Source organism: Amblyomma americanum, chromosome 2, assembly GCF_052857255.1.
Source record: "Amblyomma americanum isolate KBUSLIRL-KWMA chromosome 2, ASM5285725v1, whole genome shotgun sequence".
NCBI lineage: Eukaryota > Metazoa > Arthropoda > Arachnida > Ixodida > Ixodidae > Amblyomma > Amblyomma americanum.
The window spans coordinates 66,196,135-66,218,953 of NC_135498.1; the positions used below are offsets into that span (position 1 = coordinate 66,196,135).

General features: G+C 47.1%; 3 non-coding genes across 3 annotated transcripts; 2 read left to right on the top strand and 1 right to left on the bottom strand.

The window, feature by feature from the left end:
* The first annotated feature begins 13,134 nt into the window (after positions 1–13,134).
* On the top strand, positions 13,135–13,207 carry TRNAK-CUU (transfer RNA lysine (anticodon CUU)). The gene has a single exon. It is a non-coding gene; the product is annotated as a tRNA-Lys (tRNA).
* A 5,518-nt stretch (positions 13,208–18,725) lies between these two features.
* Positions 18,726–18,817, top strand: TRNAY-GUA (transfer RNA tyrosine (anticodon GUA)). Its single transcript is given in 2 exon segments — positions 18,726–18,762; positions 18,782–18,817. It is a non-coding gene; the product is annotated as a tRNA-Tyr (tRNA).
* A 3,833-nt stretch (positions 18,818–22,650) lies between these two features.
* Positions 22,651–22,742, bottom strand: TRNAY-GUA (transfer RNA tyrosine (anticodon GUA)). Its single transcript is given in 2 exon segments — positions 22,651–22,686; positions 22,706–22,742. It is a non-coding gene; the product is annotated as a tRNA-Tyr (tRNA).
* Positions 22,743–22,819: the final 77 nt, after the last annotated feature.

Consider the following 22,819-nt stretch of genomic DNA (forward strand, 5'->3'; position numbering starts at 1 on the left):
ACAGCTCGAAACATCCGAAGGTCCTGGCAAAGGATGAGTCGACTGCCAACAGAACAACTTGTTTATTCTAGCATCGCAAAAGAGCAGCCGGTCAGGGCGACCACGTTACTTGACGGAAGAAATCGAAGTCTCTCTTTGGCGTCCGGGCCAGCTGCCTTTATACCCTCGGAGTCGAGGGCAAGAAGAAACGGCTCGGGATGAGGCGCACGAGACGGCGACGCACGGACATGTTGAGACGTGACGTGACGCGTCCGCCGGGCCGGCGCCGGTCAGACCTCCTCGCCTCCCAGTTGGGGAGCTCCTCTCCCCGGCTGCCGCGCTTTGACAAGCGTGGGCACCAACACACACACACACACACACACACACACACACACACACACACACACACACACACACACGCGCGCGCGCGCGCGCGCGCGCGCACGCACGCACGCACGCACGCACACACGAAGACACGTGGCATTGAAACCTGCCTGGACGCGCTTGACGAGAGGCGTTGCGGCAGCGCTGAACGGGCCAAAATGACCGCCACTTTGAACGAAGCCCCGGCGTCCGTTGCATACGCGCAGGCTATACCGCCCGTCGTAGGCGAAACGTAACACTTCGCCTCTGTGGCTCAACTAATATTTCTCGTGCCATTCAAAAACCATGCGCTTGCGGGAGGGTGCGAACAGACGTCATTCACATCGGGGCCGTCCGTGACGCACACACCACGTGACAGTTTCAGCTCTGCCCGTGCTGCCGTCCTCCGTGTTTCTCACTCCTTCGCTGCTCCAGCGCGGGCGGGGCAAAGAATGTCACCTTTTTTGTATGCGCGTCAAGGAGGGTGCGATTTGATTGACGTCGCTCTACGCTCTCCATGCAAAAGCGCGGTTTTCAAATGCCGCGAGAAAAATGGCCAATATTATAGTCGAGCCATGGCGGCGAGGGCAACTGCGTTTTCGAAATTCTATGAACCGATATGGCTATTAATAACGTCAGCATACAGATGTCCGATTTCAATCAGTGCCAGTCGGTAATAGCTAGAAAGTTCATTATTAGAATAGTTAATCACTTTGCCAGTTAGCATGATTCACCTGTTTTTTTTTTGACGTCCGCTAAAACAGGTATTACTATGTGCAAAAAGCTTCTCTTAAGCTCAAAAAGCCTATTTTTAAACGTTTTGTACCTTCTAAAGAAAATACGTGGTATATAGTGTTTCACTAACTCTGCTTGCTTACGTTGCTCGGGCAGATCCCTCTCACAGATTTATTTCGAGTATATTTTCCTCCATTTTCCAGTCGTACAGCCCTGTGGTGGTGGCTAGTAACAGTCGGTAAAGGCGCCAGTACTGCATGACGAGTTCATGCTAGTATCGCTTCTCGTGGAATGCCTTTAAATCTCGGACGTTTCTTGATTTTGCAAAGAAGATTACGATACCAGCTGCTAAATTCTGGTGCCTCGCAACAATTTTCCAGGAAATCGAGAGGCAGCTTTCATTGTGATTCGTGGCATAATAGCAGTGCATCAGAAATGGAAACGTAACGCGGCGTGTGCTGACATCCAGATGTGTTAAGACGTGCATTCACTATGCATTTGTAATTTGCCAACCAACGCTGCCTCAGATTGTTGCTGAGGATGTGTTTCTTGAAACAAATTTGCATGTGGCTGTGGTTCAGCAGGAAGATTAGACGGCATGCTACTGGGCATTCCAAAGTTATCCAGAAACAAGAAATGCTAGGGATCCCGACAGGCGACACGAACGACGCTCATCAGTGTGATCGGTGTGAAGTCCTTTGGGTCCGCTTTATGTTGCTTGAAAAAATATACTCTTTCGAAGTAGTTCTTGTCTTGCGTGGTCGCTTGTAGATGTAGTCGGATACAAATCAAGAACAAAGCGGCTGGAAAGCAGTAAACAAAACGCGAAAAAATGACAAGCATAAAGAGAACACTACGAACAACGTGAGGCTCGAACCCACGACCCTGAGATTAAGAGTCTCATGCTCTAGCGACTGAGCTAGCCGGGCTTTGGGCGACGGGGCGGAGAAACATGTATTAACGCACATGCTAGCTGGCCGGTCAGGCGGCAACCCTTCTGGAGTCTTGCCAAGGGGCGTGGCAGAGTTCATTAGCCGATGTCTTAGCAGCCGCCGCAGAGCAGCGGTACTGCTGCAACCTCGCCGAGAAAATGGTGCAGCACTTTGAGTTGTGCCAGCCGAAACCAGAAAAGCAGGCACAAAACATAGTAGAAAACGAGGGAAAATAGCAAGTCTTCTCGGTGGCTCGATGAGGTAACCAACCTGGCGCTCGCGTGCGGTCCGACGTCTCGTCCACACTTTGCGCTGTTTTAGATTAAGATAGCGGGCGCATCGACCGATGTCCCGTCCACGTTAGCGCCACGGCAGATGAGCTCGGGGTGAACGGTGCCTCCAGTTTGCATACAATTTTCTCCGCCATCAAGGATACAACCTTCAGGGTATCGACGAGCTAAATGATTAAAACCTCCAACGCTACAGTAACTTTTTTCCTGAACTTCAGTAAAGCATTTCACTGTTTGACAGCATTGACTACCATATTCTAATAAAAAAACTCCATTTATATGGAATTCGAGGGCGGTGGTAAGGCTGAATAAATTCTTACCTTAAAAATAGATCTTATTTTGTACACCTATATAATCATAACTCATCGCTTCTCACAGTTAAATACGGTGTCCCGCAGGGCAGACATTCAATGATATTGAAAGTGCAGATAGTACAATACAATTTATTATTGTGCTCATGAGAGCACTTTGTAAATTTGTTGTTTGAACATTAAGGCTTCAGTACTTAAATGCAACGAGGTTCTGTAAAAGTTGGCAAGATTGTCAAAATTAAATCGAATTGAAGTTAATGCGGCCAAAACAAAAAGAAAGTAATTCCTGAGCTAGAAATTAACAAGTTGCAGCTAACCACTCATTTCAGCTTAATTACCAGTAAACAGAAATCCTTCACGACAATAAAAACCTTGGTGTATATTTTTCGTCAAATTCAAGCTGGGACACTCATATTAATGATCTATAAAAGGAACTATCTTCGATTACGGGAGGTTTGTCACGCTATCCAAGCATAATTCCCCGGAAGACAGAAGTTCAGAGCATCAAGCATTGTTTAGCACTCATTTTTTTTATTGTACCTTTATTTGGTGTGCAGCCCCAAAAGGAAATTTAAACAGACTCCTCACGATTCAGAAACGAATAATTCGCATTATTGGGAATGTTGAACCTATAGCCACTAAAATAAGTGCTCTTAGGTTTTTGATATAGTTCGTGTAAAACACATTTGTGAATGCGGCTTCCTAAATTATATTATTGTTCCACTCCTTTCTTAATGATTATACGAAAGAAAATATTCAGGGTGTATTATTCAAGGTAAGGGAGCCCGGATGAAGAAAACATGTAAGCGCATCTATAGTTTTCAAGGCATAGCATGAGGCTCGGTGTAACGATTCTCGCTGCGTTCTAAAGACGCTGTTCCAATATGTCGTGTTTTGTGTATTGCTGGTTTTATGTGAAGAAATGCTTCCATACATTCATTCTCACTCTTAAAGAATCTAGGTTACCAGGATCCACCCAAAAAACCAACCAGCCCCACATTATTTTCCGTTTTTGCTTCAAGGTTGATGTACGTACATGTGTGCTTGCTAACAAAAAAAAAATGGCGGTGGTTTAGCTCTGGTTACACCTGGAGTGACGCGATAGCTACAGCTGGCCGAGTGGAACTTGGTCACATGCCAACCACGTGACTAACCACGTGATCAGCCACGGCGCGGCGCACCCAGAGCTTCTCCGCACCACGTGACCAACCACGTGACAGCGTGGCGGCGCAGCCACGCTCAAGGCTCGAAATGCTACCGTAATGTACCTATCGCTACAAAACCTGACGACATCTCGCGCTGATGATGGCGACATCGGCAAATTTACCTAAGGCGAGTCCCTCGTTCAGATACTGCTGCTAAATGTTGCACTTCGGGAGGGAATATGTTTGGGCGAGTTGGTTCATTGTTACACAAAAAGCATAGCACGGTAACAACAGAGGACGAGGCAAGGACATGACAAGAGCTGGTAGTTAATAAAAATTCCTGGAGTGTTGCCCATATGAATTTGTCTCTCAGTTTGCTTCGAGCGCAGAGAGCTTTAGCTCAGGCGGCGTTTTTGCTTTTACAAATTGATTCCTTTCGCATAACCCCCCTGCCTTTATTCACGCATTCGCGTTGCCGGCAGCCATGCAGAAAGTCTCTCCATAAAAATGTCAACGTGAGGCACCAGCTTAGTCCTGTGGTGACGACGTAATGATCCTTTACAAAGCGCTACCCCGCGAAAAGGGACAAAACAATTTATTCGCCCACTTCTCGTGACATCATCGGACTATGGGTGATACTTACTGGGCACTCTAGCCCCGTGTCATTGTACGCGCGAGGCAGGCACAAAGGCTAGCGAGCTCGACAGAGTCAAAGGTTGAAATGGGAGGGGGCTTCATTAACGCTTTCTTTTTACTGGTATTCAGTTATAAAAGGCGCTGCTACCGAGTTCGTCATAATCGGCTAATCGGACAGATAGTAGCGAACGCAGAAGTGCGCAGAAAAAAAGAATCCCTGCCGCGATGGCCGCCTTCAAGCGGCGACAAGATGCGAAATTCTAGCGAGTTTTGAAAATCTCTACGTGCCCGAAATTAATAGGGATCCAGTAACTATGGCGCCTCTATCTCTTTCTACCCTCTTCTTTATCAATTCCTTCGTTGGCTGGTTAAAGTGTCCAGCGAGAATGAGGCACCAGTTGCGGCGTGTTTCTTGTTCTCTAAAACATTCACATTTGCAGTAAAATAAAACGAGACAAGAAAACACTCAGTGCACAAAGCGAGGAAAGTGGATAGCGGCGCAGGCCCCTCGAGGCCATTGTCCCGTGAAAATTAAAACGATACGCTGCCGCGATGGGTTTTCCTGCAAGGCCTGCTCACAACGCTCTTAAGGAAAAGAAGCCCCGTTTGCCTCCGTCCCCGTCGATAGCTCAGTTGGTAGAGCGGAGGACTGTAGGAGGCTTCGCACTATGGACATCCATAGAGCGCTGTTTCGAATCCGGCTCGAAGGATAAATTTTTTTCCTGGCTTCCTGAGTAACCTTGCGCAGTGAACAAGCGCTGATTATATTCAGCAGTTATTTATGCCGTCCTATTACAACTTTTACTAAAGTGTTTTCCATTTGCGTTAGGGTTCGAAATTGCAGCTTTAGGTTCGAATTTGCGGAGTTGGCATAAACATAAAAGGCGGATATTGAATATTAAGCACGCGTATCGAACGTTGCCTTTTAGATCTATCAGCCGGAAGCTGGGTGCGCATGGGTGCCACTCGCATACGTAGTTCGTTCCCAGCCCGGTAACTGTGCAGTACCGAGGTAGCCGCAAGCTAAAGCTTTCTACAAATAATACTCGCGGAACACGTGCCATGGAAGCTTCGGAAGGCAGTGTACGCAGTAACGCTAATCTCACACGCTCAATGAACGTAGAATTCACGAAAAGGGAATCTGTATCACGGTCTTCACCGTACGCACAAATGATCGTAAACTGAAAAGGGCGCAGTGTAACGTTGTCAGCTAATTGTTATGTCTTCAAGAATTTGCGCTGTCAAATGACGGACAGTAGTTGCAGCTGTCTCGGCGCTACCCAGTTGCCTTGAAGGTAACAGTGTAGTGTTGCGCCGCGTTGCCCCACTCACTGGGCGTGACCCTTCAGGTCACGACCCCCAACACCTCTCTCTATGATTATTAATGTGTTCACCACCCGCTCACCGGTATACATTTTTATGAGGCGGCTTTCTGCGTGGCTGCGGAGGACATAAATCCTAAAATGTAATGAAATTCTCGATAAACTGGGCGTGCGGTTGCACTCCAATTTTTCTTAAACTTAATGCTAGCAAAACCAAAGCGATATTATTTCGCACCCGAAATAATATATTTAAGGTGAATAGTACACTACGATATTTAGGCCAACCTACCTAACTTGTCCAACAACATAAAATTCTAGGTGTAAAGTTTCACAGCGATTTGAGCTGAAACGGTCATATCGGCTGCAACTGTAAAAAGCTTTCGGTCGTTGCTGGGGCGCTATCCCGCTGTCGAATGCTACTGCCTGCAAAAGCTAAGCTTCAAGTGTTATGTTATGTTATGTTATGGCTTATGTTTCTCTCAAATAAACTATTGCAACCTAGTTTAGCTTACCACAACAAAAACCAATGTAAACAAAATCAGTGTCCTTCAAAATAAAATTATGCGCCCCATAGCAAATATTGATCCTGGCTTGATCACCACCGATAGTTTTCCTGACTACATTATTATCCCAATCCATCACTTTTATGAGTATCTCATCTTAAAGTGATGTCTCTTTTCCACAAAAGAGTTGGAACCTTTCTTGTAACATGTATCTTCATTGACACGCCATGAACTCAATGTTGGTACCCGTAACACCGGCCCTCTGCTCATTCCTCATTTTTGCACCGATTATATACGTTGCAGTCCATAAAGCACAATCTACCAGTTGTATTAAATCGGCATAAAGCTATTGTTACGGGGAAATACTATTTACAGTTATTTACAAGTGTTGGGGGTTAGAAAAAAGAGTTCCTAGCAGGGAGCACCAACGCGAACAGGGAGCTGCTGCATTAACATCCTCTTCGTTCGTCCTCTCACGCGAAAGGCCACTTCGTCTTCCACTGCCACTTCGTCGTAACATGACTCCCGGCGGCACGAGCGCCGTCTCGGCGCTACGCCGGTGGTCGAGAAGCAACGTGGTATTGCTTGAGGCGCATGGCGTGAGCAATATAGGTGGGTGCATGGCCTACATGATGAGGATGCAGGCGTATGAGGAGCAACTTCATACGTGATGTCGTTGACCTGACGCACCACACGATAAGGGCCATGGTAGAGGACAAAGTTTCTCAGAGAGGCCGACGCGGCGGGAAGGAGACCACAGAAGAACGAGCGACCCCGGTTAGTAGGTGACATGGCGATGGCGATGGTCGCACAGACTTCTGTGCTTGCACGGACGCTTGGAGCCGACCACGGGCGACTTGGTGAGCGTCTGCAGCTTGAACAATGGCGTAACGGGCGAAGGCGGTGACGGGACGGTCAGCGGATGGGACAAGTGTGTCCAAAGACAGGATGGCGTGCCTCCCATATAAGAGATAGAACGGAGAGTAATCAGTTGTGTCATGCCGGGAGGTGTTGTAAGCGAATGTCACGTAGGGCAATTCGAGATCCCAGTCTTTGTGGTCGGGGCAGATGTACATAGACTACATGTCTGTTAATGTCAGGTTAAAACACTCGGGTGCGTCTATAGGGTGCAGAAGACCGGGAGGTAGTGCCGAAGGCTTCTTGCTGCGTTGACAGAGCTCGCAAGTGGTGAAGTAACGCTGGACTGTACGGTATAAGCCAGGCCAAAAGAATCGGCGCCGTATTCGGCCGTAGGTTCTTGCCACACCAAGGTGTCAAGCTGCAAGCAGGTCATGGTGTTCTGCGGTTATGGAAGAGCGCAGCTGCTGAGGAATGACTAGAAGGTGGGAGGGCCTGTCAGGACGGAAGTTGCGGCGATAGAGGATGCCATGTTTGGTATGGATTGGATTGGAAAACATTTAGTTCGTCAGAAAAGGCAGAATGCAGACGATCCGTGTTAGGTGGCTATCAGTCCACGGCTGTCAGCGACCTGGGTAGCCCATTCAATGACCCGGGTTTGAACTCCCAAGTCTGAGCTGACCAACACGGCCTCCCACTGCACGAGAGTGGGAACCTCTATTAGAGATTTCGGGGGCGGCTCCTCTTTACAATTCCACAATAGGTGATCATAAGTGGCTAAATCACCACATAATGTACATGCAGGGTCGTATTCACCGGGGTAGAATTTTGACAACAGGTAAGGCGTCATGAAGGATCGCGTCTGGAGTCGTCTCCAAGTGGTCTCCTGCTCCTTATTAAAGGCTTTGTCTGGAGGAGGGAATATCCTCCTTTCAAGTTTAAAATGATTAGTAATATCGTGAAAAGATGATAGGCCGTCCTTCGAAAAACTCTCAGCAACGACAGCGTCCCCTGCTCGGCTGACGAATCCTCGAGCTGTAATGTGTGCCGCTTCGTTACCAGGGTTCCCTAGTGAGCCGGGACCCATATCAATTCAATAATTCTGTCTAAGTCTTTGGTTTGACCCAATATGCTCATTGCTGCCTGAGAAATTCTGCCCCTCGCATAATTGCGTATGGCAAATTTAGAGTCGCTGAGTATGGTAGTAGCTTCTGTGTTAATGATAGCAAGGGCGATTGTCGCCTCTTCTGCCGTTTCCGAGGATTTCGTTATGGTAGTGCCGAAGACTATCAGTTTACCTTGCGTATCCACCGCCGTTAGTGCGAACGCTTGTTTCTGGGGATATTCTGCGGCATCTACATATACTGCATGTTCATCTTGGTTGTATATGTTGTGTAGAGCTTTTGCCCTAGCCCTTCTCCCCACGTGGTGAGCAGGATGCATATTCTTAGCTAGTGGCTTAACTCTTATTACCTTAGCGATGCGTTTAGGTATCTGTGTTTTGGTATCTTGGGGTGGAAACTGTATGCCTAGGCCTAAACGACCAAGTATGGTTCTTCCTGCTTTGGTGCGGGAAAGCCGGCCTCTCTGCATTGTTAAGTGTGCCTCTGTAAGCTCGTCTAAGGTGTTGTGTACTCCCAAGCCCAGAAACCTTTCGGTGCAGGTACAGTTCGGTAGCCCTAATGCTACCATGTATGCTGTTCTAATCATAGACTCTACTTTGGTTTTTTCACTAGTCTAATTTTAAGTATGGGAGTGCGTAGACAAGCCTGCTTATTACAAATGCTTGTACTATTTTGCAAAGTTCTGTCTGCTTCACTCCCTTCCTTTTGCTTGCAATTCGTCTAAGTAGTCTTACCGTCATATTGACGGTTGTCTGGAGTTTTTGTAATGTTTCCTTGTTCTTCCGGTTCGACTGAAGGAAGAGTCCTAGGATTCTTATATTTTGAACTTCCTTTACAGGGAGCCCTTCCACCCAGATTTTCAGTGGAGGCGGAGGTTTGTAACTTTTGCTCGAGGGCCCCTTGGTTTGTATCTGATTAGAAATAATTCGGACTTGGAGGGCGAGCAGGTTAGCCCTGTTTTACCCGCCAGGTCTTGTATTATGTCTACAGCTTGTTGCAGGGTATCCTCTATCTGACCATCGCTGCCAGTTGTGGTCCATAAAGTGATATCATTTGCGTAGAATGTGTGTTGCAGCCCCGGAATGGCTGCTAATTTAGAAGGAATTTTAATTAGTGAGAGATTAAAAAGGAAGTGTGACAGGACTGAGCCCTGTGGCGTTCCTTTACCTCCAAGATAGATAGAGTGTGATTTAATCTCTCCCACTGCTATCTCTGCCGTTCTGTTACTGAGAAATGTCTTGATGTACTGGAAAGTTCTTTCCTCTGGGTTGATGTCCGAGAGATTCCTTAAGATAGCATCGTGCGTGACATTATCAAACGCCTTGTTCAAATCCAAGCCTAATATGGCTTTAGTTCCTCTGCTGCGTTCCATGTCTATTATGTCTGCCTTGAGTTGCTGCATAACATCTTGGGTAGAAAGATTAGCCCTGAAGCCTAGCATGGAGTGAAAGAGTAAGTTATATTCCTCAGCGTATTCTTGTAGCCGATTGAGAATTATATGTTCCATTAACTTTCCTAAGCAGGATGTTAAAGAGATTGGGCGTAGATTCTCTATACACAATTTCTTGCCTGGCTTTGGAATGAATGTAATCTTTGCATGTTTCCATTCTTGTGGAATGTTTCCGTCTGTCTTGGTATCGAAGAGCTGCAGGTAGCGCTTCGAGGTTCCAGAGCTGAGTCCCTCAATGATAGTTTGCAAACATGGGTCCTTGCGCTGCTCCTCAGCGATATTGTGTAGATCAGAAATTCCAAATAGAGAAGGGATTTCGTCAGTGTCACTGAGATGAGGGGGCTCGACAGGGTACCGAGACAGGCAGTCAGCGTCTTGTCGAAGACGTCCAGACTTGTACACAACAGTGTACGAATACTCCTGAAGGCGTAGAGCCCAGCGCCCAAGACGCATAGAGGGGCCTTTCAGCGAGGACAGCCAGCAAAGGGCATGGTGGTCCATGACAACAGAAAAAGCACGCCCGAACAAGTATGGCCGGAATTTAGCTACAGCCAAAACAAGGGCGAGGCACTCCCGTTCGGTAATCGAGTAATTTCGCTCGGCAGGTGAAAGCAGGCGGCTAGCATACGCAACGACGCGGTCTGGACCCCGGGACCTTTGTGCGAGCACTGCTCCGCTCCCGTAGCCGCAGGCGTCTGTGCGGAGTTCAGTAGGGGCCGCGGGATCAAAATGTGCCAGAATCGGTGATGACGTCAGCAGGCGGACAAGCATGGAAAACGCATTTTGTTGATCAGGGCCCCAAGTAAACTCGGTGTCGGTCTTCAGTAGGTCAGTGAGGGGACGAGCGATAAGGGAAAAATCTTGAATAAAACGGCGAAAGTAGGAACACAGCTCAAGAAAACTGCGCACGTCCTTCTGGGACTGTGGTCGAGGGAAATGTTGCACGGCTTCAATTTTAGCAGGATCTGGACGTACGCCGGAGGCGTCGACGAGATCTCCAAGAATGGTGAGTTGCTGGCGGTCGAATCGGCATTTGGACGAGTTGAGCTGTAGCCCAGCCGTACGAAATACAGTCAGGATACTGCTGAGACGCTCAAGGTGCGAGGCAAAGTTGGGCGAGAAGACAACAACATCGTCGAGGTAACACATACACGTAGTCCACTTAAATCCGCGAAAGAGCGAGTCTATCATCCTTTCGAAGGTAGCTGGTGTATTACGAAGTCCGAAAGGGATGACTTTGAACTGTTATAAACCGTAAGGTGTGACAAAAGTTGTTTTTTCGCGTTTCTGCTCATCAAATGCGATTTGCCAATAACCGGAATGAAGATCAATGGAAGAATAGTATTGAGATTCGTGGAGGCCGTCGAGAACGTCATCTATCCTTGCGAGTGGGTACACGTCTCTTCTTATGATGCGGTTCAGGTGGCGGTAATCAAAGCAGAAACGCCAACTGTCGCCTTCCTTTTCAACAAGTACGTCGGAAGAGGCCCAAGGACTGGAGGACGGTTCGATGATGTCATTAGCGAGCATCTTTTGGACTTCCTTTTGTATCACTTGGCGTTCGGAACTGGACACCCTGTAAGGACGGCGGCGCTGAGGAGCGGCGTCACCGGTGTTGATACGATGCTGCACAATAGACGTACGCGCTAAGGGCGGTCATTGAAATCAAATATGTGCTGAAAGGATGGCAGTAAATGGGTAAGCGTCTGTGCTTGGTCTGCGGAGAGATCGGAAGCGATCATATTGGCATAATGGTCAGGTCTCTAAATAGCTGTGAAATGACCGTCCGAAGGGGGCGATAGACAGTTTGTGACTGCGGAGATCACGTACTCGTCGGTCGGGGACAGCGTGGCGAGGCACCTGCCTTGAGGAAGCGTCTGGACGTGCGTACTGAAGTTGAGAACAGGTAGACATGCGTTGTTTGCCGATACTGTGCCAACTGTGTGTGCAAGGGCAGCATTCTTCGTGACGGGCAAATCAAGGCCAGGAGTGATGACATACTGGCCATAGGGAAGAGGTGGAACAGATTTAAACAAAATGTAAGTAGCGGCTGCAGGTGGTAAACGGGTGAACTCGGCAGTACAGAGACGGTGCACAACTGGGGTATGTGGTTCTAAGAGGAAAGGTAGGTCCAACTCAACAACAATGAATACATTTTGGTGCAAAAAGCTACACGAATACTTCAGTAAATTGTAATTGCCTTCTGTCTCGCATTTTGTGGTTATATAACTCTGTATATGTGACCTGTTTTGATGATGATGATTATGGATTTTATGGCGCAAGGGCAGCTATGGCCAAAGAGCGCCATGTCACAAGGTATTTTTTCTTTTTCTTAAGGTGGGGTCAGAGACCCATTTCCCAAGCATTTCACCCTAAATAAGCCAAGCACCAGACCAGGGGAAAGCTTGTACCCATTGTATCACCGGTGGGTACCCGGCGGCACTGGGGATCGAACCCCGCACCTCCCGCATACGAGGCGGATGCTCAACCACTTGGCCACCGCGACTAAGGTTTTCAGGGACGCTATAGCGGAGGACTGCGGATAATTTCGGCCACCTGGGATTATTTAACATACCCTGACATCGCACAGCACACGGGTTGCTTTCATCGAAATGCGACTGCCGTAGCCAATACTGAGGCAAACTGTATCAGGTCAGATGACGAGTACCATTACCACCGAGCCAGAGCGGTTGCTGAGAAAGGAAGTCATGGTAACCTTGATTCATAACTGTGAGAATGAATGAAGCGTTTGTTGACTTAGCACTGGCTTTCAACAAAGGATGACGCACTTGAACAACGTCTTTAGAAGAGAGCAAAAATGGTTGCATCAAGCCTCATCTTGAACCTTGAAAAGTTCATGCGCAAAGACATGAAAGCTCCCTTTGCCTGATTTAAGTTCCTTCGCAACCTTTCAAAAAGTTTGGAGGTTTGAACCACTTAGCTCGATGACAGCAGAAAGTTGCAGCCAGGCTTCTCGAGGCATCTGTGCCAGAGGACTTCGTCATCGATCGCGACCAGTTGTTTCTTCAACCGCCAGAGTAATCATTTGTCTAGGACGAACATTGCATGCAAATTGGAGGTGAATTTCTCCCTGAAGCAATCTTCCGGGGTGCTAACGTGGACGCGGCAGCGCTGCTTGTTTCATCCAGCCGAGTCGGTACACCCGCGATCTTTATCGAAGTCAGAGCGAAGTGTGGACTCTCGAGACGTCGGAGGCACGCCAGCGCCAGGTTAGTTGCCTCGTCTAGCTACCGACAAGTCACTTTCTTCGTTTTCTACGCTACTTCGCGTCTCCGTTTCTTGTTTCCGCTGGCACAGCTCCAGGTGCTGCACACGTTTGCTCGTCGAGGTTGCAGTTGTAGCACTGCTCTGTGGCGGCCGCTATAACATCGGCAAATCAACTCTGGTGCACCCCTTGGCAAAGGTACAAAAGAATTGCCGCCTGACCGTGCAGCCAACCGATGCTACTCTGCCGCCTCGGCCGTTGTCCGGCTAGCTCAGTCTGTAGAGCATGAGACTCTTAATCTCAGGGTCATGGCTTCAAGCCCCACGTTGGGCGTAATGTATTTATATGCCCCTCTTTTTCTTTTAAGCGAAAAGCTTCACTACGCCACCTTTTGGAGCTGTCAGCGGGGCCGCAAGTTCTTGAATTTAGCTATAGAGGTCACGGTGGCCACAACTATCACCTTGAATGTAGGCAGAGGTCAAACCATGAGCATAACTGGTGGTAGTCAGCTTCGATACATGACGTCAGCTACAGCAGCGACACCAGCGGCTGTTACAGAATCTACCTCGACTTTGACCTTGACCTTTGATTTTTGCCCTTTGACTTTAACCTTTGACATTTTACCTTGACCTCCGGTCAAGCGGAAACGCTTCTGCCGGCATCACATGCGCAGGTCATGAAAGTGGGTTCTACATAAAACGCCGGCGCATTTTGGTGCGTTCAGCGGGAACGCTAGGTGTGATTGATGTGACGTAATAATATTAATTGGTTTTTGGGGAAAGGAAATGGCGCAGTATCTGTCTCATATATCGTTGGACACCTGAACCGCGCCGTAAGGGAAGGGATAAAGGAGGGAGTGAAAGAAGAAAGGAATAATAATAATAATCGCGTTGGATGGCTCCGGAATAATTTCGACCACCTGGGGATCTTTAACGTGCACTGACATCGCACAGCACACGGGCGCCTTAACGTTTTTCCTCCATAAAAACGCAGCCGCCGCGGTCGGGTTCGAACCCGTGAACTCCGGATCAGTAGTCGAGCGCCCGAACCACTGAGCCACCGCGCCGTCTGTCGTGGAGACCGACACCCGAAACGCGCCCGTAAGGGAAAGTAAATGAAATGAAAGTCGGTTTTAAGGAAAGGAAATTACGCCTGTCTCACATATCTCAGTGGACACCCGAGCCGCGTCTATGGAAGCCGCCAGTCGCTCGACCACAAACGCAGCCAGGGAGATGCAGCTTTTTGCTTTGGACCAGGGTTAACCAGAGCTTAACCACCAGCAATTTTTCTCAAAACCGACAGAGGTTTTATACCGCCCGGCCCTGGCTTCGGACTCCCATCAGCGAAATCCGTGACGGCGGCTGGAAGTGCTATAAAGTAAAAAACACCCCACTCATTCAAAACCAGCAATAATGGTTACAGTAGACGGGGCAGATACTTTACATTTTGATGTAAATATAGAGACATCTTCTGCCTCCATTCTTGGTTGAAAGAAGTAATCTAGCGCAACCAGCGTAGTAGAAAGCTTCTTTAGCCTTAAAGAGAATCATCTCCTATTTTTCCGCGTAATGTTTACGTAAATCCGCGCAAAAAACTTGTTCGCTATAGATGGCCCTTTAACGGACCGTGAAAGCTCTTTAGGATTAATGCTCTGGCTCCATGCGCAGTATACAGACGCACGGCACTGCTCTTACTCCGCATATTTCGATATATCTGCATAGGTCGAGCAACATCGGCAATCATATTTATTAAGGAGAAACGTTACTTGGCTGTATCGGCGAGTGCGTGTCCGCAAACCGTGTTGACAGCCGTCGTGTCGTTCTCAGAACAGTTACGATCAAACGAACGAAAGTAATCGACAGGGTATTTTGTGAGGGTGATGTGCGGCAAAATTTGTTGTCGATGGGATGAATGGTTAATTAATTAAAACAGAGAACCGAAAATCGTCGAAATAGCGTGGACGTCGATAAAGTGAGAGGACGGGAAAACAACCGTGCATGGAAGAAAAGTGGACAAATAGTCAGAGTGGAAATAAATAGGTTTAAATGTGTTTGATGAGTGATAATTAATTGAACTAAAAAGTTTCAAGAACATAGAGTAATTTGTTAATCAATTAGAAGCAAAAGTCGTCGGACGGCACAGTAGTCTAGACGGGAAACAGCAATGGCGCCAAATTTGAAAAACCAAAATATGTGATAAAGGAGAAAAGAGGAGTAACTGTGAGAAATTAAGGCGATAAATTAAGGAAAAAAAGTGATCCAATGAGTGTAAACGCGGTGGCGGCGAACCAATGCGGCTGCCATAGTAACACATGTTTTCGCATTTGCACACGTGAGCAGAATTAAGTGCCTTCATATTTATTTTTGAAGCCTGATTTACTCAAGTTTTTGGATATGTTTACGATTGTTTGATTTTTCGATTTTATAAATCTTCCAAACAACTGGTTTCGTGCTTTTACAAACTTTTGTGAATCACGAGTAATACAAGGCTTTCGCGCTTTCTTTAACATACGTAAAGTTATTTAGGAAAAGCGCAATGGTATAGATAGCTGTGATTTTTTCTATGAACATATAGTATAGGATATTAAAGCCTTTTCGCAGAACGATACGTTCCAATTTATATTGTATAAGTGCTGTCAAATAAAATAATGGGACAATGCTGACAGCGGCGTTGGCAGCACAATCTGAGAGTGCCTACCATGGCTTTTATTAGCAATGATCTCATTTTGATCTTGGACTTTTTTCTCTCTGTTTTTATATGTTACGGCATTAAAACAATGAGTACAAGCTTCCCCTCGCCAGCTGCTCGACGTATTCAGGGTGAGATGCTTCGGAAATGGGTCTTTGACCCCATCTTGAGCAAACGAAAGTACCCTGTGCCATGGCGCTCTTTGGCCACAGATGCCCTTGCACCATAAAAATCTATCATCCTTATCAAAGCAATTGAAGAGCCAAAGTGCACTAAGGACTGTCCGAGAAACGGCCCGATCAATTTTTTAACCGACGAGCGTAAGGAGATGAGGGGCAGGCCAGGATATAAACGAAAAAAAAAACAGTGCAAAGCAAACAAAAAAAGCAGTGAAAAAAATGCATGAACAGGAGTGGATTTGGTCAAAGTAATATGAGAACAGAATAGAAACAAAAGAGTGCACATAGGATCCTGGCAGAATACAGTGCAAAATATCAATGGAAGTGGTTTCAAACTTCCTAATATAAGAACGGAAAGGAAACAAAACAAATGGAGAACAGTTTTAACAAAGCACTTCAAAGCACATCGGAACCCCAAAAATCAACCTTTATTAAATGCATCTCATAAGAAGGATGAGAACACTCCGCCACTCTCAACAATTACAGCTGGTTCTGGCAGCTTGTTCCGGGATGCCTATTCTACGTTATGCCTGCTAGTTTCATTAATGTATTTGCGTTTGTTTCTCAGTGTTTTGTTATTGATAATATTATAAAACAGATTTAACCATTTTTTCTTCCTTCGAACCTCTTAGGGTGGTAAGTCGGCTCTTTAGTACAATGGATGAAGAAAATGCAGTGCAGCGCACGTCCTTGGAGATGTTCTGGTTTTGATGCTACTAAAACTAATCCCGAAAAGTTTTCCTCCGTGGCCTCTGACATTTTAAAAAATATTTACTTACCGTTTCTTGATTTAATCATTCTTGAGTAACCGTTTCATTCCGAACTGTCAATTGCCTTCTTGCGGCTTTCTAGTTTTCGTTGTTCTTGCATTATTTGTTATATTTGCGCGCAAAAACTGTGCTATTGTTGGGCGACGTCCGGGCGCCATCTCATGTGTTTTATATCATTCCCCCCTGCCTCCTTATGTGATGCCCTTTGGGCCTTTAAGGCTGTAGATAATGCATATGACAGTGATCATAGTTACCGTATATCTTCCGGCACTTTAATCACATTTTACTGCAATTTGGAACACTTATTTGAGCCAGAAGTTCTTGAAGGTGGCGTATCTGAACTAATTATAAAACCTACAGGAGTCAACTGAAAAGAGAACACAATGGGACGAAGAAACCCGAGGGACGCAGCCAATCAGAAAAATGGTGATGTAAACAATTTATTAGTGCGCAAGGCGGAAAGGTGAGCTGCCGAGCAGGACGCTTGGGGGCCATGGTCGCATCCAGCCGCATCCCGAAGGAAGCGCTGCTCTCGACGCTCTTGAGGAAAAGAAGCCGGCCTCACCTCCACCCCCGTCGATAGGTCAGTTGGTAGAGCAGTGGACTGTAGAGGTTTCGTGCTACAGACATCCTTAGGTCGCTGCTTCGAATCCGGCTCGAAGGAGTGTTTTTTTTTCTTCATATTTTTCATCCCATGGAGGAGCAGCCTATAGTTGCAAAATGATCTCCGGCAGGTTAACGTCGTCACATGAACATTTTGAATTGCAGTGCAGGCACCCTGGGGCCATTGTCTTGTCAAGAGCTAACCGACGTATATTTGCCCGCCTCCAGAAGGAATGGCTGCTCTGGGTGCTCTTGAGGAAAAGAAACGCGGCAGCCGCAGCCGGGTTCGAACCCGGGATCTCGGCCCAAGTTCTTCCGGTGTACTACAGGCATATACAGCGCCCTTGAAGCAACGGCGACCGCACGAAACAAGTAAATCATCGGGAAGTTGACGATGATGGCGACAGTTGGATGCACCACGGCGGCCGGTGATGGAGCGATCCCAGACCAATGCGCTGCGTCCTTGATAACTGCTTGCTGGGTGTGGTGTCACAACGCAAACAGTAAAAGTAAAAAGAAATAGCTAGCGTAATTTCTCAAATAAATTCGAGTTTATTCCCAACATTTGTACAATGTTAAAAGCTCCTATGGCAGAAAGCGGTCAACAGACCTTGACTAGGCCGGGGAACAATTTTTGCAGCCGCGACGTCACATCATGGTTTAAGAACATATTCTTACACCATGCGTCCCATACGCAGTACAATGAGTTACGAACAAAATGGTAATAGTGCTAGAAGAATTAAATTGAGATTCAAACGTACAATGCAAACAATGCCATACATGCAGTCTGTTCATCAACATAAGTTAATTGCGCGAGTACATAATGCCAGACAATTCCAGCGCTGCACCAGCACAGCTAGACCAGCACTGCAATTGAGGGTTACCGAAGAGCTTTGCTCACAGCTCTAGCCCAGGGAAAGAGGAAACGGCCTCTTTTGCAGCGGTATAGGACAGCATAGCGTTCAGAAACTCCGTGTGGGCTGCTTCCCACAATGTCATGCTTGCGTAACGCGTTAGGTGGACATCACCATAGAGTACGTCAAAGTGCGATGTCAACGCATGTTAAATATGAGCTGAACAGAGTCAAAGCCTGGAATGAAATGGGGCTTCACTTACCCCCTCCCATTACCGGTTTTAAATTAGAAAAGGCACTGCTACTGAGTTCGCGAAAATCGCGTCTTTGGACGGATAATAGCGATCGCATAGGTGCAAGGAAATGGTCGCATTTAAGCGGAGAAAAATGCAAAATACAAGCGAGTGTTGAAGAAACCCGGGCGGTCTAAATTAATCGGGAACGACGAATACCGTGCCACTATGTCTATCTGACCTCTACTTTACCAACTCCTTCATTGGCTGGTTAAGGTGTCAAGCGAGAGTGAGGCACCAATTGCGATGTATTTCCGTTTCTCAAAAACATTCATATTTGCAGTAAAACAAAATGATGCAGAGCAAAAACCCTCTGTGCAGAAAGCAAATGAAGGGAATAGCGGCGCAGGCCCCTCGAGGCCATTGTCCCGTCTAAAGTAAAGCAATACGCTGCCGCGATGGCTTTTCCATGGCAGGGCTGCAAACGACGCATTTAAGGAAAAGAAGCCGGTTTCGTCCTCGTCCCCGTCGATAGCTCAGTTGGTAGAGCGGTGGACTGTAGGAGGCTTCGCACTATGGGCATCCATAGGTCGCTGGTTCGAATCCAGCTCGACGGAGAAATTTTTTTCCCCGTAGCTCACCGAGTATTCTCGCGCAGTGAACAAGCGCTGTGATTACCTTCAGCAGTTATTACGGTCGTCCTGTTACCATGTTTACTACATTTGTCTTAGGGCGCGAAATTCAGCTTGGGAAACAAAATAGCGGAGCTTCCGTAATGATAAACGGCGGATATTGAATATTGGGCACCCATAGCGAACGTTGCCTTTTAGGTCTATCAGCTGGAAGCTGGTTGAGCATGGGTGCCACTCGCATGCGTATTTCGTTCCCCGTGCGGCAACTATGCAGTGCCGAGGTGGTCTCAAGCTAAAGCTTTCCGCAAATAATACTCGCGAAACACGTGCCATGGCAGCTCCCGGAGCAAGCGGTACTTGGTAAGGCTAATCTCAAACGCTCTGTAAACGTAGAAATCACGATAATCGAATCCGGTCTTCACCTTACGCACAAATTATCGTGAACTAAAACGAGTGTAGTGTTACATTGTCAGCCAATTGTTATACCTTCAGCAATGGGCGTTCTCAAATGAGGATTGGCGTTGCTTTTGGGGAAAGGAAATGGCGCAGTACCTGTCTCATATATAGCGGTTCAGGTGTCCAACGATATATGAGACAGATACTGCGCCATTTCCTTTCCCCCAAAACCAATTATTATTATTATTATTATTGCTGCTCAAATGGGGCTGCCCTTTCCCCGTGAAGGTATAAGAGCGTGGTGTTGCGCTGCGTAACAGCATTCTCACGGCTTTACATTTTTATGAAGCGACTTTCTGCATGTCTGCCGGGAATACGAATGCGTGATTAAAGGCTAGTGGTTGGTGGGAAAGGAGTCAGTTTGTCAAATAATAATACTTGTTTTTTTTGTGGGGAAAGGAAATGGCACAGTATCTGTCTCATATATCGTTGGACACCTGAACCGCGCCGTAAGGGAAGGGATGAAGGAGGGAGTGAAAGAAGAAATAGAGAAATAGGTGCCGTAGTGGAGGGCTCCGGCATAATTTCGTCCACCTGGGGATCTTTAACGTGCACTGACATCGCACAGCACACGGGCGCCTTAGCGTTTTTGCCTCCATAAAAACGCAGCCGCCGCGGTCGGGTTCGAACCCGGGAACTCCGGATCAGTAGTCGAAAAAGCAAAAGCACCACCTGGGCGAAAGCTCTCTGCGCTCGAAGTAAACTCAGATACAAAATCATGGGCAACACTACATGAAATTTAATTAATAACACGCGCTTGTCATGTGCTCTCCTTGTCCTCTGTAGTTACCACGCTATACTTTTGACGTAACGATCAACCAACACTCCCAAAGATATTCTTTCCTGAAGTACAACATCTAACAGCAGTATTTGAACGAGGGACGCGCCGCGTTACCGGTAAAATCTGCCGATGTCGGCATCGCCACCGCGAGTTGTATCATTTTCGTTAGCTAGCACGCAGTACATCGGTCATCGAGCAGAAACGAAAAATAATGGGCGGCTGGTTGCTTCTTTGGGTGAATCTTGGTAACTTTGATTCTTAAACAGTGCGAATGAATGAATGAATGAATGAATGAATGAATGAATGAATGAATGAATGAATGAATGAATGAATGAATGAATGAATGAATGTGCATTAGTCATCTGTTCACTTAAGATCGGCATGAAACAAAGGACGACATATTTGAACAACGCCTTTAGAAAGCAACAAAAATCTTTACGCCTCATCCTAAGCCTTGAGAATTACAGATGCGCTTAGACTACAAGTTTACAACGCCATATGGCCTAGCTCTGACGTCGCCAGGCAAAACAGTACGCAAAACACTCGGGCCTGTTGGCAGGTTTGGTAGTATAAGTGTATGAATTGTGGCACTACAATGGACTATGTTCTATTGTGACTGAATATGTGCATAGATGGTGACTTCTGGAGTGGACTGTGATGTGGACTGTCTTGAGTGATTGTGTGCATAAATGGCGACTGCGTGAGAGGAATGTGTGCTATTATAAGATACTGTGCGCATAGCGGGGTAGATGCGACAGGTTTAGGACATTATTAACATAGAAGGGACGCTACGGTGGAGCAATTGCCGGCAGAAACAGCAAGGCTAATCCCACCTTTAGTATTCAACACCTCAACTGAACTCAACTTCATTGGCCAATGTCTTAGCTGCGCCGCAAAGCACCAGTACTGCTGCAACCCCGCCAAGCAGATGTGTGCGGCACCTGGTGCTGCGCCAGCCGAAACCAGAAACTCTAAAACGGAACAGCAAAGAACGAGGGATAACAGCAAGTCTTCTCGGTGGCTCGATGAGGCGACCAATATGGCGCTCGCGTGCAGTCCGACGTCTCGTCCACACTTTGCGCTGATTTAGATTAAGATTGCGGGCTTACCGGCCGCAGTCGCGTCCACGTTAGCGGCACGGCAGATGAGCTCAGGGAGAACTGTGCCCCCAATTTGCATATAATTTTCTCTGGCATCAAGGAAACAACTTTTCGCGTATCGGCGAGCTAAGTGATTGAAACCTCCACCACTAATCTTTTTGAGTGGTTATACGAAGGAAATTATTCATGGCATATTACTCAGGGTAAGGCAGCCCGGATGAAAAAACATCTAAGCGCATCTGTAATTCTCAAGGCTTAGGATGAGGCGTAAAGATTTTACTGCTTTCTAAAGGCGTTGTTCAAATATGTTGTACTTTGTTTCATGCCGGTCTTAAGTGAACAAATGACTAATGCATATTCATTCATTCATTCATTCGCACTCTTAAAGAATATAAGTTACAAAGATTCACCCAAGGAAGCAACCAGCCGCACATTATTTTTCCTTTCTGCTCGAAGACCGAAGTACTGCGTGCTAGCTAGCGAAAATGATACGACTCGCGGTGACGGTACCGACATCGGCAGATTTTACCGTAACGCAGCGCGTCCCTCGTTCAAATACTGCTGTTAGACGTTGTACTTCGGGAGGGAATATGCTGGGAGTGTTGGTTCATCGTTACAACAAAAGTATAGCGCGGTAACTACAGAGGACGAGGCGAGGACATGACAAGCGTTTGTAGTTAAATTTCTCGTAGTGTTGCCCATGATTTTCTCTTAGTTTACTTCGAGCGCTGAGAGCTTAAGCTCAGGTGGTGCTTTTGCTTTGGCAAACTGACTCCTTTCTCATCATTCCCTCGCCTTTAATCACGCATTCGTGCTCCCGGCAGCCATGCAGAAAGTCGCTTCATAAAAATGTAAAGCTGTGAGTGTGCTGCTACGCGGCGCAACACCACGCTCTTATACCTTCATGGAGAAAGGGCAGCGCCACGAGAGCAGCAACAGAAATCCTCACTTGACAACGCCAATTGCTTAAGGTATAACAATTGGCTGACAACGTAACGCTGCGTCCTTTTTAGTTTACAATAATTTGTGCGTGTGGTGAAGACCGGATTTGCTCTTCGTGATTTCTACGTTTACAGAGCGTTTGAGATTAGCCTTGCCATGTACCGCTTTCTCCGGGAGCTACCATGGCACGTGTTTCGAGAGTATTATTTGCGGAAAGCTTTAGCTTGAGGCTACCTCGGTACTGCATAGTTGCCGCACAGGGAACGAACTACCCATGCGTGTCGCCCGCATGCGTAACCAGCTTCTGGCTGACAGATCTAAAAGGCAACGTTCGAAAGGGGTTTCAATATTCAATATTCGCCGCTTATGATTATGACAGCTCCGCAATTTTGTTTCCGAAGCTGAATTTCGCACCATAACGCAAATGTAAAGCAATTTAGTAAAAATGGTAAAAGGACGACCGCAATAACTGCTGAAGGTAATCACAGCACTTGTTCACAGCGCGAGGATACTCGGAGAGCTACGGGAAAAAAAACTTCTCCGTCGAGCCGGATTCGAACCAGCGACCTATGGATGCCCATAGTGCAAAGCCTCCTACAGTCCACCGCTCTACCAACTGAGCTATCGACGGGGACGAAGAAGAAGGCGGCTTCTTTTCCTTAAATGCGTCGTGTGCAGCCCTTGCAGGAAAAGCCATCGCGGCAGCGT